The sequence below is a fragment of the Akebia trifoliata genome, chromosome 11 (genome assembly GCF_017979445.1).
Source record: "Akebia trifoliata isolate Shusen 1 chromosome 11, ASM1797944v1, whole genome shotgun sequence".
NCBI classification, from domain to species: Eukaryota; Viridiplantae; Streptophyta; class Magnoliopsida; order Ranunculales; family Lardizabalaceae; genus Akebia; species Akebia trifoliata.
In genome coordinates, this window is record NC_141385.1 from 42,632,686 (window position 1) to 42,652,498 (window position 19,813).

The 19,813-nt window shown below is 33.7% G+C and overlaps 2 pseudogenes; one reads left to right on the top strand and one right to left on the bottom strand.

Annotated features, from left to right (window-relative positions):
• Positions 1-2,031: 2,031 nt before the first annotated feature.
• Positions 2,032-7,760, bottom strand: LOC147391820 (patatin-like protein 2; annotated as a pseudogene).
• A 6,063-nt stretch (positions 7,761-13,823) lies between these two features.
• Positions 13,824-15,185, top strand: LOC147391821 (UDP-glucose flavonoid 3-O-glucosyltransferase 7 pseudogene; annotated as a pseudogene).
• The last annotated feature ends 4,628 nt before the right edge of the window (positions 15,186-19,813 follow it).

Sequence of the window (19,813 nt, forward strand, 5' to 3'; positions counted from 1 at the left end):
CATAGAATGGTATTCTTCAGCATTTGTGTGGTTAGAGTATATCTTTCAAGTCACCAAGGGATGCATAGAATGGTATTCTTCAGCATTTGTGTGGTTGGAGTATATCTTTCAGTTGTTATTTTGCCAATGCCGTAGAATTGTATGCGACTGACAGCTTCTACGATGGCTGGAATTATTTGGTACATTAACATGGACAAAGAAAATTTGTGATTTACAACCATTATTGCCAAATTAATTAGTTACATCTGTAATTAGATTTCAATCCAAATAATTATTACCATAAATGACCTTTAGTTTCCATTTATAAAAGATACAGTGATTGGCCCCATATTTTGACAAACAATAGTGGTTATTTAAAAAAAAAGTTTGGCAAAAAAACGACGGCTCTAAGCCGTCGTTTATATGTATTAATTTAATTTAATTCGACAAAAAAAATGACGGGTTTGGACCGTCGTTTTACATAACACTTTGCCAACCGTCGTTCACTAAAAACGATACCGTTATTTACAACTGCTCTTGCGACGGTGGGGCCGTCATTGTTCTTAAAAAACGACTGCTTAGGCCCGTCGTTTTTTGTGAAATATGACGTAGTGCTCGTGGTACTGGTCAATAACGAGTACTACTATTCATCGTTGGGTAATTTTTCATTTATTGAGGATATATATTTGTCTTTATTTGGTGAAATGATGTAATCTGTAACAAAGAATTTTCTCTTTATAATGGAATTGGTGTAGATCCATAGATGTACCTCAATCATGAGAGTAGATGTACCTCAATCATGAGAGAACCAAGTAAATCTATGTGTTTGTGTGATATTTCACCTTTATTTATTTTCTTATTTATTGTTACTTGGATTGGTTTGGTTACAACAAAATTATGCTCATTTTGAAATCTAACAAAATACTACTATTTCTTTAATTTATAATACCATTGAATTTTTAATTTAAAAATTAAACACTCTAATGAGTGTCCAGAGATATTAAGTTAATGATCAAAATGTTTGAAACTTTTAATACATCATCAAAATGCATGTCTAGTGAAGCTGTTTAGTCACCTCACTAGATGTCTTAAAGCGTTACTAACCATAGTCACAAAGTGTGAGTATGGGTTTAAATTGGCAAAGGGAAAACTACAGAAAAAAAACATTAAAAACCAAAAAAAAGGTGGGGGAAAACGATGAAAATAAATGATAAAAAATCTATTAAAATATATATCTAATGAAACTTCATAGAATTAATATTTCTACATTTATGAATTACCAAATTATGTTATGCATCAAATCCGACGTTTAAAAGGAGAAAGAAAATATTTAAAAAAAATTTCCTAGGAGGGAAAAATGAGAAAAAGTTGGAAAAAAGAGAAAAAAAATTGGCAATTTTTGTGACAAAAGAAAAAGTCATAATTTTTTACCGTTTTAATAATTAGGGGTGTAAGTCGCGATTTTCAAAATGCAACTTTTTTAAAAAATCACCGATTTTTATGACTATGTTACTAATCACTGTCATTAAATAATTAATTTTGAGAGCTGCTATTGGCACCCAAAGACGTCTTCTTCATGAGGTTAAGTTGGTCTTGGCCATCTCGAGAACCCTTAGGGGGATTAAAAATGATTTTGTTGTTAACAAATGAACGTATCAAACTGTTAAATCAACAACAAGCTGCCATGTGTCCCTAAAAAAGTAAAGTTATTTGTTAGAAAGTGAGCAAAAATTAATCTATAAATAAACATCCCTAATTTATCACATTCGATGTTATAATCTATAAATAAACAATCTTTTGGCATAAGTTGACAATAATGGAGTTCATTTTAGGATTTGCCTCAACTCCCATTATTTCAATTCCAACTCTCACTCCCTCGATTCTACCCTCTAAATAGGCCTAAAACGTACTCATACATATAGGTTTGCTCTTTCTTTGACTAAAATACTTTATTGTTCCAAATTTTCAATCAACATTCATAATTAAATTAACTGAACTATTACGAAGAGAGCTACAATTGCAAGGTAGTTTCTTTCAACATTACCAAATTTGTTACTTGGTAGACATTGTGGCCTTCCTGATCTTGCATTCATTGGATAGTTGCTTGGCGAAGTGAGAAAGGGCTTCTTCATTGGTGCTCTCTCCTTCAACCTCCTCAAACTTTCCTATCGTCAAATTTACCCTTGACACTGGTTTCTTAAGAAGATCCTTACCAATCTGCACTAGATTTAACAAGTTCTCTTTTGTGGCAATGTCCACTGACGAGGCAGTTCCTGTTAATGTGTCATCCTAAATTAATCACACCAATAATAGAAAAATAATTCAAAGCTACAATGCATAACATAAATAACAATACTAGAAAAATAATTCAAGAAAATCAATAGAATATGATCACGAGGAGTTCGTTGTCCCATTCCGATATTTCTGATTCAAGGAAAAGTAATTTACAAGTTAAACTACTATGGATTGTCAACTTTAACTATTAACTTGATTATTACATTCACTTGTTAAAAGTTTCAAAAGAAAGATGATCTTTTGTCCGAATGGTCCACAATGCAAAGGAGTTTCTATTGATCTGCGTGTATTGAAAACAATCCCAACGTGATCTAATATGGGCATTTTCATAAATTTATATTGCCTTTCAATACATGTGGACCCAATGAGAATGTGAGGGTTTCCAAGAACAAACTCAATGCAAAGTGACCATCTTCACCAAAAATCAACCCTACATCCTTCTATAAGCAAGGGGAGATAATCATTAAATGTGATGGAATAATCTCAATTTCCTCTCTAGTTATTAGAAGAAGAAATAATATTTAGTAGTTAAGGAATTGAGAGCAAATATGAATAATTTTGGTTGTGAGAAACCATTTTGTGACAAAAGAAAAAGTCATAATTTTTTACCGTTTTAATAATTAGGGGTGGTAAGTCGCGATTTTCAAAATGCAACTTTTTAAAAAAATCACCGATTTTTATGACTATGTTACTATCACTGTCATTAAATAATTAATTTGAGAGGTGCTATTGGCACCCAAAGACGTCTTCTTCATGAGGTTAAGTTGGTCTTGCCATCTCGAGAAACCCTTAGGGGATTAAAATGATTTTGTTGTTAACAACTGAACGTATCAAACTGTTAAAATCAACAACAAGCTGCCATGTGTCCCTAAAAAGTAAAGTTATTTGTTAGAAAGTGAGCAAAAATTAATCTATAAATAAACATCCCTAATTTATCACATTCGATGTTATAATCTATAAATAAACAATCGTTTGGCATAAGTTGACAATAATGGAGTTCATTTTTAGGATTTGCCTCAACTCCCATTATTTCAATTCCAACTCTCACTCCCTCGATTCTACCCTCTAAATAGGCCTAAAACGTACTCATACATATAGGTTTGCTCTTTCTTTGACTAAAATACTTTATTGTTCCAATTTTCAATCAACATTCATAATTAAATTAACGAACTATTACAAAGAGAGCTACAATTGCAAGGTAGTTTCTTTCACATTACCAAATTTTTACTTGGTAGACATTGTGGCCTTCCTGATCTTGCATTCATTGGATAGTTGCTTGGCGAAGTGAGAAAGGGCTTCTTCATTGGTGCTCTCTCCTTCAACCTCCTCAAACTTTCCTATCGTCAAATTTACCCTTGACACTGGTTTCTTAAGAAGATCCTTACCAATCTGCACTAGATTTAACAAGTTCTCTTTTGTGGCAATGTCCACTGACGAGGCAGTTCCTGTTAATGTGTCATCCTAAATTAATCACACCAATAATAGAAAAATAATTCAAAGCTACAATGCAATAACATAAATAACAATACTAGAAAAATAATTCAAGAAAAATCAATAGAATATGATCACGAGGAGTTCGTTGTCCATTCCGATATTTCTGATTCAAGGAAAAGTAATTTACAAGTTAAACTACTATGGATTGTCAACTTTAACTATTAACTTGATTATTACATTCACTTGGTTAAAAGTTTCAAAAGAAAGATGATCTTTTGTCCGAATGGTCTCACAATGCAAAGGAGTTTCTATTGATCTGCGTGTATTGAAAACAATCCCAACGTGATCTAATATGGGCATTTTCATAAATTTATATTGCCTTTCAATACATGTGGACCAATGAGAATGTGAGGGTTTCCAAGAACAAACTCAATGCAAAGTGACCATCTTCACCAAAAATCAACCCTACATCCTTCTATAAGCAAGGGGAGATGATCATTAAATGTGATGGAATAATCTCAATTTCCTCCCTAGTTATTAGAAGAAGAAAATAATATTTTAGTAGTTTAAGGAATTGAGAGCAAATATGAATAAATTTTGGTTGTGAGAAACACATTTTTAGGTAGATTTTAATAAAAGAACAAGATTGGTGCAAAAAATCAACAGTTTGGAGCTAAAATTTGGTCCAATTCGATCATTTAGCATCAGTAAAAAGGTTTGGCATCCAATACTTGATCCTTGGCATATGAAAAAATATGTACATTATAGTGTGCATATAGTGTTTAATGGATCAAAACCCAACCTAATCTGGTTGGGTTTGAAGTAGAGTTTTAAAATCTGATGAGGATCTGAACTGATTTTGATCTTTCTCTAATTTTTACAGAAATAAATAAATTTCGATTCAATCATTTTACTTAGACAGCATGGCTTGGTACCTGAATTCAGAGATAGTTCTTCTTGGATTGATTAGCTTGGAACAGAACAGAAGCATGAATGTCAATCACATCTGAGTTTGCATCAGTGAAAATATCGATCAAGGGTGTGTGTCCACTATTATATAACCATCCAAGCATGCCCTACTTGGTGGCCGCAGCTGCACTATATCTCTCTTCAAAGTGACTTGTCCCAGTCCCACGGGAAAGTATTTGGAAACTAGTGAAAGATGAGAAATTTGGATTGAATTTCAAAATCTCCTCCGCGATATGGCTCATGGCAGGTAGTGCCCGCAGAGTTATAATAAGTCATACATTTGATGTGCCCCAGAAGTTCGACACTTTCAAGTAAAAAAAAACTGCCTATATTCATTGGCTCGTGTTAAGGACATTCATATATTTAGCTGGCACACCCATTTTCACATGGGCACCCACATTTTATTTCCGACTTATTGATTTTAGCAGGGGCAACCCACATTTTAGGCAGTAATTTTGTTTTGTTTTGTTTTGTTTTTTTTTTTTTTCAGGAGAAAAAAAAAACTCCTTTCTTGACATAAGATCGAAAGTTTTGTAGGCAGTGTCGACAGGATCTTGTCGACACCATTCAAGGCCATGTCGACAAGGTCATAACGACACTAACCGAAAATTTGAAAAAAATGTGTGGGTGCCCAAATCTAGCCCCCACTTAAGCAAGAATTCGGTTCTTAAAACATACATTGTGCCCAAGCTAAATTGTTGGGCACTTTCACATTGGTCATATTCATTTTGATATTTAGTTATTTTTTACTTTAAAAAAAAAAAAAAAAGTATGTAGGTCACATTCATAATTTTATTGTATGAAATTCACTAGGTAATAAAGGTAAATTCAGTAAAATGATGTAACCATTTGGTAAAAATAAATAAGACGATACAATCACATGTGCCCCATTTTTTATTTTCTTCCTATAAATTTCTAATGCATGTAACTATCATTGTGCATGGACTAAAGTCTCGTGGTCGAATTTCATGAGATATAGCAGATTATTTGCTGCAACCCCACCATCAATGAGGTCGAAGCTTTGAGTTTTTCCTGTAGAGTCTTTCATCTCGAAGTAATGTGCTGGGAGATATGTAGGTGCAGCAGAGGTACTGATCGAGGTAGATATCGGATAATTTAGCATCATTGGCGACATCAGTTTTGGCCTGTACATATTTGTAAAAAAATGTGAAAAACTTTGTTGGATTGAAAATTGGAAGAATTAGAGAATATATTGTTACCCCAAAGGCCGTGTTAAACAAACCCTTCGCCCAACTAAAGAAACCATTTTTATGATCATCAATCACAAAATGTCAATGAAACTACATTGGATGCAAATTAGGCCAACAAAGTGGATGGTTAAGATCACCTCTTGTGTGCAATGTTCTATAATTTAGACTTAGTGAGCTTAAATTGTCACAATTTTTTTCTTAACACAAGTGGTACTTAAAACTGTATACAACACACCAAATCATAGTCACAAATAGTGTAAAATTCGCTGAATAAGGGATCAGTCGATTACATCGGTGAATTGAAGAATTAATTGATAATTTATCGATAAATCGTCATTTTGGATAACGTTTTTACCTTTCAAAAACTCAAAATTATATCTTTTTCAACCTTTAAATCTCAAGAACGAGAAAACATTTTTGGGACCTCGAAGATGATGGATTTTTGGAAAGGAAAAAAAAAAAACACCAAAACCAAAACAATGTTCATTTTTATAAGGGTAAATTCAATGTCACCCCTGTAGTTTGACATAATTTTATGTCAACCCCCTATTATTTTGAAAATTGCACTTACCTCCCTATAGTTTATTTAACAAGCTTGCTTACCCCCGTTTATCTCCTTGTCATAAATCCAATAGTTAAAATATAAATTTTATTTTTTGAAAAAAAATTTTACCCTTTTCAAAATGTTGATTTTTTATTAACAAAAATATCCCTATAAATAAATTGGTTCACGCAAGAGCGTATAGATGCTAGGAGTGCAACATGGTCTAGTTCAAACCAAGAACCAAACCAAATCGATAGCTTTCGGCTGGGAAATTTGGTTCGGTTTGGAAAAGGTTGCGGTTCGATTATGGATTTAGAAAATGGAGAACCGGTTAATTTAGTTGGGCCAAACCGAGAACCGGACCTCATATAACAAATAAATAAATATATTCATTTATTATGAATTATTTTAGCAGTTAGGGTATAGATTAACAACTTTTTTATGGATAAATTAATATTTTTTTAATGAAATTTTATGTTTACTATCTATTTATTTTATTAAAAATATTTCCTTTCCAACTAAGTTTATAGGATAGTGGCAACCTTAGTTTTGTTTGGATTGATTTGGTTCTATTGGCATTTCTTTTTAGTTTAATTTTGGTTCTTATTTAGTGGAACTGAACTGAGTAGCACCCTAGGAGACGCTTAAACACAAACATTTTTATAGGTCTTTAAATTTTTTTTTATAAAAATAAATAGGTAAAATAGCATCTGAATTTTAACACCATATGTGAGAGGGGAGGTAAGTGCAATTGTCAAAATATTAGGGGTTAACATGAAATTATGCTAAATCACAAGGGACTGAAGTGCAATTTACTCTTTTTATAATCCTCCGTTGTGGATAATTGCTAAATCTGAACTTGATTACTATGCACCTAAATAGAGGAAGATTTTCAATCCTACAACCGTCAACCTCTTTTTTTTCCTTGATTATTTATTCATTTGAATTCTCATAACCAATCATTTTTTTTTTTTCGAAGAAGAGTCGTGTTGGAGTGACCTCAAGATTATTGTACCTCATATCTCACTTTCCTGACATGAAAGATGAAAAGCATCTATGATTCCTCCACACTTTCACGAAAGGAAAGTAATATATGAGGTACAATCTTGAGGTCACTTCAAGATTTAAATCTCTAAATTTCTTACTAAGGAGAAATGAATAGAAGATGCAATTATTGAAAAAGCCAACCCAATATTAAGATAAGATGTTAGAATTTCTCCCCTTTTAACTTACCCTTTTTGAGGAAATCCCTTTGGGCAATGCTCCAAATAAAAATTATTAATATCCTTGGCACCGTAAAGCGGGTGATTATTCTTATTGGGAGCCATAAGTAAATTTGAAATTTAAGTTAAGGAGATTAAGTTTTTTATTTTTGTGTACCCAGAATTATTCCTCTTATACCACCTCTATCGATGCTCAAAACTGAAATAATCCTACCAGTCGGGGATGGATCAGTGGAAGTAGCCATTGATGCTTAGGTGATGATCTTTGACTTAATTGTTGTAGCAAACGGACTTAGAATAGATGGGAGGTTAATGAGAAATGTTGAAATGACACAGTATTTATTGCGATTCTCACAAGTCTGATGTGGGATGTGCACATAACCATAGATTTGTTTCCTTGTGATACGAGTAAAAGTCATCTATGATTTTGTATGCATGTACACGCTAGAATTGTGAGAATCACAGTAAATGTTGTGTCAACCCAACACGACTCAAGGTTAATGTGTGAAACTTCTCAATAATTGAAGGCCCCCAACTCTTATTTTATTGAATTGTTGACTCATTGGTTTGTGGTTTGACTGGCTTGAAACAAAGAACGATTGTTAACGTGGAAAAGCTCACTTGAGTTTAAATGATTTTCTAATTTTAAATTAGGTCCACCGAGGGTAGGTTGAAGGTCTTCTTCCATCGTTTAGAGAGAAGAAGTATATATAAATATGGGTTTTTAATTACCACCCTGGATGATGAGATTATTTTAATTGTCCTCTTTGATTTTGTAAAATTCGTTAGGTCAATGGTCTTGAATAATGGAGATTAAAATAGTGTTCAGTATCAATATATAGATAGTTCTATATATCAAAGTATCATATTTAAACCAACGAGCATTAGATGCACTGGCCAAGGCATCCCTCTAAAAAGGGGAATGTCTTGAGGTCAAATCTTCTCGTTGGCCATCCACAGGGATTTATCCCTCTGCTTAGCTAGTATGTGTGGTTTGTGAGGGTATTGGATGTATCTGGGGGATTTGGACTTATATATGATGTTCTAATAGGCCAATATCATATTTGATTTGTTAATTGTTGCATTTTGAACCAATCATCATTGACTTCTTATTCTAAAAAAGTTTAATTGAATGAAAAAATTATAATCTTCAATTCAAGGTTTTTTTTATAAAGATGAGGTCAGGTAAAAGTTGTTAATTTGCTCACTCACTTGTTTATCAAAAAACGAAAAATGTTAGGACTAGACCAATCTTGATTCAAAAGGAAGCAATGGTACAAATTAAAATTGAAATGGGCATTTCTTCTTTATTTACTACTCCACTAAAGAAATGTTGTTTGGTTTGTGAGGTATTACATGTACTTAAGGGATTTGTACGAGATATGGTATTCTAATAGGTCAATTGTCTTGCATCTACTAATCTAGCCTATGGGTCCAAAAATCCCATCATCAAAAAAGAAGTATCATACTTGATTGGTTGATTGTTGCATTTTGAATGAATCGTCATCAAGCTCTTATTCTAAAAAAAATTACAATCTTCAATTCAATATCTTTTTTAATAAAGCTAAGGTCAGGTTGAAGTCATCAATTTGCTAAGTTGGTTCAAATTTTTTATAAAGTTGAGGTTAGGTAGAAATCGTCAATTTGCTAAGTTGATTAAAGTTTATGTGTATTGATATTACGACCTGGATTCAAAACCAATCTATATTAACAAATTCTTAATTACTAACTCAATCGTTTAAAAAATACATATATGTCAGGTATTTCTTCTTTAATTACTATTCAACTAAAATTGAATTGTTTACTCAATCATATTTACAAATATGTAGAGTCGTGCTACATTGCCCACATTGGACATTGGGTTTAACAGTGGGCTGATTTGGTAGTGCACAGATAATCGTATATTTAATTTCTTGAAAATACAAGTTAGAAAATCAACGGTTCTCTATGCCAGCTCAACGTTGAACTTAATGTTCAATCAACTTATTTAAAATCCACTCAATCAACTTTTTTAAATATAATATTAGTAAGTGGTACGTATTAAAAAATAAAAAGAAAATAGGATGTAATGAAAAGTTATCTTAAATCCTTTAACCTTTAATTTGAAAGCTGTCAGGCCTTTATTTATATATAACATATAATATGGAAAGTTATCTTACACCTTTTATTTATTTAATATATTTATAATATATAATATAAAAAGCTGTCTTACATCTTTTATTTAATTGAAAAATTGTCAAACAGCTGTCTTCTACTTTTATTTATATATAATATAATTTAAAAGTAAAATAAAGTATTTTGCATTAGCAACGGATCTGATATTAACAAATCGGGTGTATCAATATTTGAATTTGTATCTGAAATCTATTCAAATGGTTAGAATATATTCGAATTCGAATTGGATATTTAAATTTTTTTAAATATTATTCAAAATTATGAATACAAATTCGAATTCGATTCGAATTTTTGACTATTCATTGACAGGCCTACAATAATTACCACGTAGGTTCCACGTACTCTATGTTGGTAAGAAGGAATATGCTATTCTCAACCCATTGGTCAAGCTCTTCACCAACTTCAAAAATATGTGTGTATATATATAGGGTTAGGTTGGTAGACACATAAAATTACAACATTTTTGTCTTATATGGTTAAAAATATTTAGAATATGTTGATTTTTTGTGAGGATGATCTCTATGATAAGAGTATCATCCTTGCAAAAAATCATCCAATTCTAAAACTTCTAATCCCATCAAGATTGATTTACAAAAATTAGACAGTTTATAGTTCTTCAACTTGTAAACATGGGACTAGACTTGGTAATGATGATCTCCTCATTATAGAGATCATCCTCACAAAAAATCAACCAATTTCAAACATTTTTGCCTATATAAGACAAAACATGTTATAATTTTATGAGTAGCTTTATGTGTATACGGATCCTAATCCTCTCTCTCTCTCTCTCTCTCTCTATATATATATATATATAACAGCGTTCCTAAGACTCATATTGGGACTCACATTGCGACACACCGTTTTGTCTTATATGGGCAAAAATATTTGGAATGGGCTGATTTTTTGTGAGGATGATCTCTATGATGAGGAGATCATCCTTGCCAAAAATCAGCTCATTATGAAACTTCTAGACCGTCCAATTTTTGTTGAAAAATTATAGACCGTCCAATTTTTGTAAATCAATTTTGATGGGGTTAGAAGTTTTGGAATGGGATGATTTTTTTGCCAGGATGATCCCCTCATCACAGAGATCATCCTCACAAAAAATCAGTTCATTCCAAACATTTTTGCCCATATAAGACAAAACGGTGTGTCGCAATGTGAGTCTCAATATGAGTCTTAGGAACGTGACCCATATATATATATGGGTCCCGTTCGCCACCCTTAGTTTTACCACACACTTTAACAAACGCGTTTTGTCTTACATGGTTAGAAGTTTCGGAATGAGCTGATTTTTGGTGAGGATGATCTCTATGGTGAGGAGATCATCCTCACCAAAAATCAGCTCATTCCAAAACTTCTAACCCCATCAAAATTGATTTACAAAAAATGGACGGTCCACGATTTTTCAACGTGTAAACATGGGGCTAAACATTTCGGAATGGGCTGATTTTTGGGGAGGATGATCTTCTAATCATAGAGATCATCCTCACCAAAAATCAACTCATTCCAAAAACTTCTAACCCATGTAGGACAAAAAACGTTTGTTAAAGTGTGTGGTAAAACTTAGGGTGCTGAACCTTTCCCTATATATATATATATATATATAGGGAAATGTTCAGCACCCTAAGTTTTACCACACACTTTAACAAACGTTTTTTGTCCTACATGGGTTAGAAGTTTTGGAATGAGTTGATTTTTTGTTTCAGCCCATTCCGAAACTTCTAACCCATGTAGGACAAAACGCATTTGTTAAAGTGTGTGGTAAAACTTAGGGTGCCGAACGGGACCCATATATATATATATATATATATATGGGGGGCGTTCAATGGCCAACTTTTTAGCAAACTTTTTGGCAAAACATTTTTCAAAACATGAGTTAGAGGTTTGGAATGGGCTGATTTTTGGTGAGGATGATCTCTATGGTGAGGAGATCATCATCATCAAAAATCAGCCCATTCCAAAACCTCTAACCCCATCAAAAACAGTTTACAAAAAATAGACGGTCCACGATTTTTCAACTTGTAAACATGGGTTAGAAGTTTTGAAATGGGTTGATTTTTGGTGAGGATGATCTCCTCACCGTAGAGATCATCCTCACAAAAAATCAGCCCATTCCAAAACCTCTAACTCATGTTTTGAAAAATGTTTTGCCAAAAAGTTTGCTAAAAAGTTTGCCATTGAACGCTACCCTATATATATAGGGAAATGTTCAGCACCCTAAGTTTTACCACACACTTTAACAAACGTTTTTTGTCCTACATGGGTTAGAAGTTTTGGAATGAGCTGGTTTTTGGTGAGGATGATCTCTATGATTAGAAGATCATCCTCCCCAAAAATCAGCCCATTCCGAAATGTTTAGCCCTATGTTTACACGTTGAAAAATCGTGGACCGTCCATTTTTTGTAAATCAATTTTGATTGGGTTAGAAGTTTTGGAATGAGCTGATTTTTGGTGAGGATGATCTCCTCACCATAGAGATCATCCTCACAAAAAATCAGCTCATTCCGAAACTTCTAACCCATGTAAGACAAAAACGTGTTTGTTAAAGTGTGTGGTAAAACTTAGGGTGCCGAACGGGACCCATATATATATATATATAGGGGGGCGTTCAATGGCCAACTTTTTGGCAAAACATTTTTCAAAACATGGGTTAGAGGTTTTGGAATGGGCTGATTTTTGTGAGGATGATCTCTATGGTGAGGAAATCATCATCACCAAAAATCAGTCCATTCCAAAACTTCTAACCCATGTTTACAAGCTGAAATATCGTGGACCGTCCATTTTTTGTAAACTGTTTTTGTTGGGGTTAGAAGTTTTGGAATGGGCTGATTTTGGTGAGAATGATCTCCTCACCGTAGAGATCATCCTCACCAAAAATCAGCCCATTCCAAAACCTCTAACCCATGTTTTGAAAAATGTTTTGCCAAAAAGTTTGCTAAAAAGTTTGCCCTTGAACGCTACCCATATATATATATATATGGGAAATGTTCAGCAACAAATATTTTGACAAACATTTTGGCAAAACCTTTTTCAAAATATGCGTTAGAGGTTTTGGAATGGGCTGATTTTTGGTGAGGATGATCTCTACAGTGAGGAGATCATCATCACCTAAAATCAGCCCATTCCAAAACTTCTAACCCCATCAAAAATGGTTTACAAAAAATGGACGGTCTACGATTTTTCAACTTGTAAAATGGGGCTAGAAGTTTTGGAATGGGCTGATTTTTGGTGAGGATGATCTCCTCACCATAGAGATCATCCTCACAAAAAATCAGCCCATTCCAAAACCTCTAACCCATGTTTTGAAAAATGTTTTGCCAAAATATTTGTCAAAATGTTTGTTGCTGAACATTTCCCACAATATATATATATCTATATATAGAACAGCGTTATTACGACCCCCTTTGCGACCCCCTTTGCGACACACCTTTTTGTCTTATATGGGAAAAAATATTTGGAATGGGCTGATTTTTTGTGAGGATGATCTCTATGGTGAGGGGATCATCCTGGCAAAAAATCAGCCCATTCCAAAACTTCTAGACCGTCCGATTTTGTTGAAAAATTATAGACCGTCCAATTTTGTAAATCAATTTTGATGGGGTTAGAAGTTTTGGAATGGGATGATTTTTTCCCAGGATGATCCCCTCACCATAGAGATCATCCTCACAAAAAATCAGCCCATTCCAAATATTTTTTCCCATATAAGACAAAAAGGTGTGTCGCAAAGGGGGTCGCAAAGGGGGTCGTAATAACGTGACCCATATATATATATATATATATATATATATATATATATATATATATATATATATGTCTTCGATTCAAGACTCCTGGGAAAACAGTTTTCAATCCATTTATAAATTAAGGGAGAGAACCACCACCACTACCACCACCACCACCACCATCACCATCATCATCATGGATGCTTCAGTTATAAAAATATTTTTCCTTCCATTTTTGAGTCCAGGCCATATGATACCTCTAGTCGACATGGCAAGAATGTTTGCTAGACATGGGGTTAATGCTACCATCATCACCACCCCTTTCAATGCCAAACTCTTCCAAAACTCCATAGATCTAGACATCAAATCCGGCTACCCAGTCTCAATTCATTTACTTCACTTACCTAGGGAGGAAGTCGGCTTACCGGAAGGAATCGAGAATTTCAACACCACAAAAACTCCGCAACATTCACAAAAACTATTTCACGCTATGAACCTTCTCCAACCCGATATTGAGAAATTCTTTAGAGAAAACCACCCAAATTGCATGGTCACCGATATGTTCTTCCCTTGGACAAATGACATCGCTGCAGAGCTTAGAATCCCAAGGCTGTACTTCGACCCCACGGGCGTCTTCTCTCTAAGTGCAATAGACAGCATGGAACGCTACACAAGTGATCATGACTACAATCACCAATCAGATCCATATTTCATATTGCCCGGTCTTCCCGACGAGATCAAGTTCAAAAAGTCTCAAATCCCTCAACATCTCAAGATTCAAACTCCTTATTCGGATCAGATGAAAAGGATCTACAACACAATACCTGCTAGCTTCGGTTGCGTGGTGAATAGCTTCTACGAGTTAGAGTCAACTTACATTGATCACTACAAGAACGTTGTGAACAACAATGTTTGGGCTATAGGCCCCGTGTCTCTATGTAACAGAGATCATTCAGCCTCGACCTCTACTGAAACTGAACACAGCTGTTTGAGTTGGCTCGATTCCAAGAAACCCAACTCGGTTCTCTACGTATCTTTTGGAAGTATGACAGGCTTCGGTACGGCACAACTTCATGAGATCGCGCTTGGTCTCGAAGCTTCTGGTCATTCATTCATTTGGGTTGTTAGGAACCCCAATGGAGATGGAGATGATGAGTTTGTGGAGAAGATGAAGAAGAAAAGTGATAAGGGCTTGATCATAACTACGTGGGCCCCACAGTTATTGATATTGGAACATCCAGCGATCGGAGGGTTCATGAGTCATGTTGGATGGAACTCCACACTTGAAAGTGTAACAACGGGTGTACCAATGATCACTTGGCCGCTCTATGCTGAGCAATTATACAACGATAAGTTCGTGACTCAAGTGTCGAGAATTGGAATTCCAGTGGGAGTTGAGAACGATACATGGAGTTATATGTTCCCAGAGATTGATGATGAGAAGGTGACTGTGACGAGGGAAAAGATAGAGAAGGCAGTGAATCGGTTGATGGACTGTGAAGATGAAGCGATGCAGCAAATAAGAAAGAGAGTGAAGGAATTGGGAGAGATAGCTAAGAAAGCTGTGGAAAAGGGTGGATCTTCTTACAACAACATGACTCGTCTCATTCAACAGATCACAAATTTTTAGGAAAATTGTCGTGATGATGCTGGGTACAATAAATAAGTTTGTTAGTAGTATCTCCAAAAATTAATTATTGTATCCAATGTGAGATCTGTTTGTTTGTTCAAAGTGTTTAGGCTTCTATTAGATATATGATGCTCTAATAGGCCAGTTGCCTTGCAACTGCTAATCAGGCCTAAGGGTCCAGAACCCCCATCATCAAAAACAGAAGTATCATGCTTGATTTGTTGGTTATTGCATTTTGAATCAATCGTCTTCGAACTCTTATTCTAACAAATTTTGATTGATCAAAAATATTATAATCTTCAATTCCATTTTTTTTATTATTATAAAGCTGAGATCATGTAGAAGTCATCAATTTGCTAAGTTGGTTCAAGTTTTTTATAAAGTTGAGGTCAGGTAGAAATTGTCAATTTGCTAAGTTGATTAAAGTTTGTGCGTATTGATATCATGACTTGGATTCAAAACCAATTCATATTAACAAATTCTTTATTGCTAACTCAATTGTTTAAAAAAAAAAAAAAAAAAACCGCCAGGACTAGACTGATCTTGATTCAAAAGGAAGTAATGGTATGTGTCAATGCTGAGATGGGTATTTCTTCTTTATTTACTACTCAACTTAAATTGAATTGTTTATTCAACCATATTTACAAATATGAAGAGTCGTGCTACATTGCCCACATTGGACATTGAGTTTAACACTGAGCTGATTTGGCAGTGCACAGATGACCATATATTTATTTTCTCAAAATATAAATTAAAAAATCAATGCACTATAAAATTTGAGGTATTTAGAGGCACAAAAATAAGAGTGTTTTTGTAAAATACCTTAAAATAGAGTCATTTGCTAGCGTTTTATAAAAAAAGCCTCTAAAGCCATGCATCCTATTTTTTTTCTCTCTAAACGTATACGACGAATTCTTTACGGCGGTTTCGTGAAACAACCCCAAAATACAGATCCAACGGAGGCGGTATTCCAAAAATCGCCTGAAATTCCAATCATTTTTGTGGCGTTTTTTAAAACCGTCGAAATAGAAGATGAAGATAGGGTTTCGAAGGCTATAAAGGTGTGTTTGTGTGTGTGCATTCGTTGTATATAACTTGTATGAACTATGTAATGATAGTTAACTAGGGATATGGGTAGCATTTTCAAATTTTATTTTTAGATGTAGGAAACAAGAGCTCTAGCAGAAAAAACCTTTCTTCATTTGGTATTGTTCTTGACAAGCTTTAAATTGGTATCGCATGGCCCCTCACAAATCCAAGGTTTGCCCCCGTGGCTCCATTTTGAATCTCCTTGTAGCTGGTCTGGCTATTATTAGCATGTGAATATGTATGATGAACAAATGAATTTTGCTTGTTTTGTAGAGAAGATGCAATAGGTTAATTAGAACCCACCATTAGATGTAATTGGTTCATTTTTATTGCTTGAGAACATCTGATCATTTTATTTTTTGACCATGTTTCTTGATTCTTGGGTAAGTACTGTATATCCTGATAATGCACGAATTATCCCAATGAACCGTGGTCATTGTATATTATGTGTTGATAACCCTTTTATTTAGGTTTACACTCTTTTAATATACTTTGCTACTTGGTGTGGAATAGGTTGTTATTGGAGCCAACATCATATCACCTCTAGTACTACTAATCCAGTAGGTAGAGTTTGACGTCAAGAAAGAGGTTGCATGGGCTATCTTGAATGCCACCTCAAGCGGATCCCATGACAAATTCAGTATGTGTTTTCTTTTCTCTCCTTTCCTTTATTTTAACCATTTCATTACTAATGTGTCAAAATAGTATTAGTAGACTCGATTAATAGGAATGTCCTTTAGCTTGAGGATCAAGCTGTCAGTGACGCCATCCATGAGATCATTGCAAACGACTGATTCTAAGGTATGTTTTGGTTGCACATAATTTATGGCTTTGCCATTTTATTTTGTCAGAGTGGGCATGGAGATGGGGTGGAGTATGGGAGACGATTGGCTTCAAGTGTACACTAAATCTAAGAAACATATCACATTTTCAGGTCTTCAATCAGGTCCTAGTTAGCAATCTCCCATTTAGTTATGTTTTGCTTTTCTTATTTCATCTTATGAATGCATGAACAATCCACTTAACAACTTCAAATGCAGCAAAGGTAGAAAGGATGGATTAGAAGAGATGATATTCATGTACAAATTATTAAATTTTAAAATACTATTGATCAATGTTTGTGTTACTTATTTTGTTTATAATTCATAGAATTGCCTCATTTTTTATAGTGAAAATATTTGTGAATGCGTACTTTGTTTTTGGATTTCACAGATACATGTTTGGTAGATTATAGTTTATGTTTGGTAAAATATTCATTGATAGATTGTGACATCTTTTTATAAATATGTGAAAAGTGAAATTTTGGGTGCTAATAGTAGTTATTTTTCTTTATATAATTGCATAATTTATTTTGGAATGAATATTTTATTAAATTTTTATTACAACATTAGAAGCGGTTTTGAATTGCCTTTAATGTTGTTTTTTAAAAAACTAAATTTGTAATTAGGGGTGATTTTCAAACTGCCTCTAAAATATAAGAACCGCCCTTAAATTATTATTATTAGAGGCAATTTTCTATTAGTCTCTAAAAATATAAAAACCACCCTTAAATCATATTATTTAGAAGTGGTTTTAAAACTGACTTTCAATAACTATTATTAGAGGTGTTTTTCAATCAGCCATTAACAATAATAAAAATCGCTCTTAAATCAAATTCTTTAGAGGTGGTTTTTAAACCGCGGTTAAATTATTATTATTAAAAGTGGTTTTCAAACAGCCTCTAAAAATATAAAAAATTCCTTTAAATCATTATGTAGAGATGATTTAAAAATCTCCCTTAGTCGGCCACTAAAAGGAATTAGCGACACCACTATAGTAAGCGTTTTGACTAAACTGCTCTTAAATATATTGAGGCGGTTTAGCCAAAATTGGTGGCAATTTAAAACCACCTCTAAATACCTCATATTTTGTAGTGCGATCTATATATATATATGAATAATGATTTTCTGAACGCCCCCTCTAACCTATGCCTACATCACATAACCCTAGATCATTTGTCTCGGGATACACATAATCATATGTTAGATGGGGGTGTATGTATATATGTATATATATATATATATATATATATATATATATAGAGAGAGAGAGAGAGAGGCAGGCTTACCGAGGGTTAGCTAAGATGGCAAGATTGACTGAGTTTGCTCCCCGAGTCATGTTTTCGAATCTCTATATGCCCCTCCACCAAAAGGTGGCTATTCATTTGTTGTACACGTGCTGGGAGCATGGTGCTAGATACCAAGTTGTCTCAAACGAGTTTTTTCGATATGTTTGAGATGTCTCGTCCAAAAATTTAAAAAAATAAATGAGGTATTAAATCTCGTTCTAAAAATTGACTTGTGTGTCTGTCTCGTTCATGCATGATACCGAGACAACTCAAACGATACGTCTTGGTCTCTGATGAGTTTTGAAACCATGGCCGGGAGGGAAGGTATGTGTGGCCCGTCAAAGAAAAAAAAACAGAGAGAAAAAGAGATGAATTTGATGAAGAGAAAGTTTCAAGATGGATGGAGAAGAGGATCTGGTTTTGGGTGTACGACAGAAAGAGAGTAATAATGAAAGAGAGAGAAATAAGTTAAGTGAGAAACGAGGTGTCGTTAAAAAAATTGTGACAAGGGATTACTTTTAATTTCTGAATTTTATATACACAAAATGGTTTCCAGTTGTGTTTTCTCGATCTCATCCGTTGGATTATGCGATATCTAATGTTATTAAAAACTTAGTGTGATCCTTGGTAAATATTAGGGCCTCTGAACGGCTCCTTATTATATATATAATAAAATATAGTTGTGGGATCCACTTTACTACACAATTTTTCCTTGTTTACCCTTTTAACCTCAATTTTTTTTAATAATACCTATCCAACATTATTATTTTTTCATTTTTCCACCTAACTTAAAATTATGCCTGTGTCGTAAACACGGGTGAACTCTAGTATATAATAAAAGAAAAATTACTTAATGGTGCATGGTGAAAGGTTTTATTTCTAATTAGTCCTTAACTTTTAGGGGTTAGTTAAATATTCTATTTAGGAAATCCCTTTTTTCTAATCAGTTACTGGCCCCCATTCTAGGCAATTCTAACTATTGAATTGTCGAAATTGCCCAACCATTCAAACTCACCATTTTTGTCCTAAAAGTTGAATTTTCCACATCTCGGTCGAATTTTGGAGACTCTATTCAAATGGAAGGATTTGAGAAGGAAGAAGAAATTATTTTCAAGCATTTTGAAGATGTGTGTTAAAAAAAAACTAGGGTTCTTCAATTGTTTTGATTCATTTTTTGGATGAAAATTGTTCAAGGGTAATTTTTTGGTTTTAAAACATCTACACAAGTCGTTAGGTCAAGTTCTAAGTCAATCTTTCCATATATTTTAGTTGGAAAAATTCGAAAAAATGAAAATGAGTGTGTTTTACAGTGTTGAGTTTGACAATTTTTATTTTTGAGTTCAATATTTTTAATGTCGAGTTCGACATTTTTTAAAAAATTGTCACACTCAACAATAAAAATTGGTGAGCTCAACAATTTTAAAAAAATGTC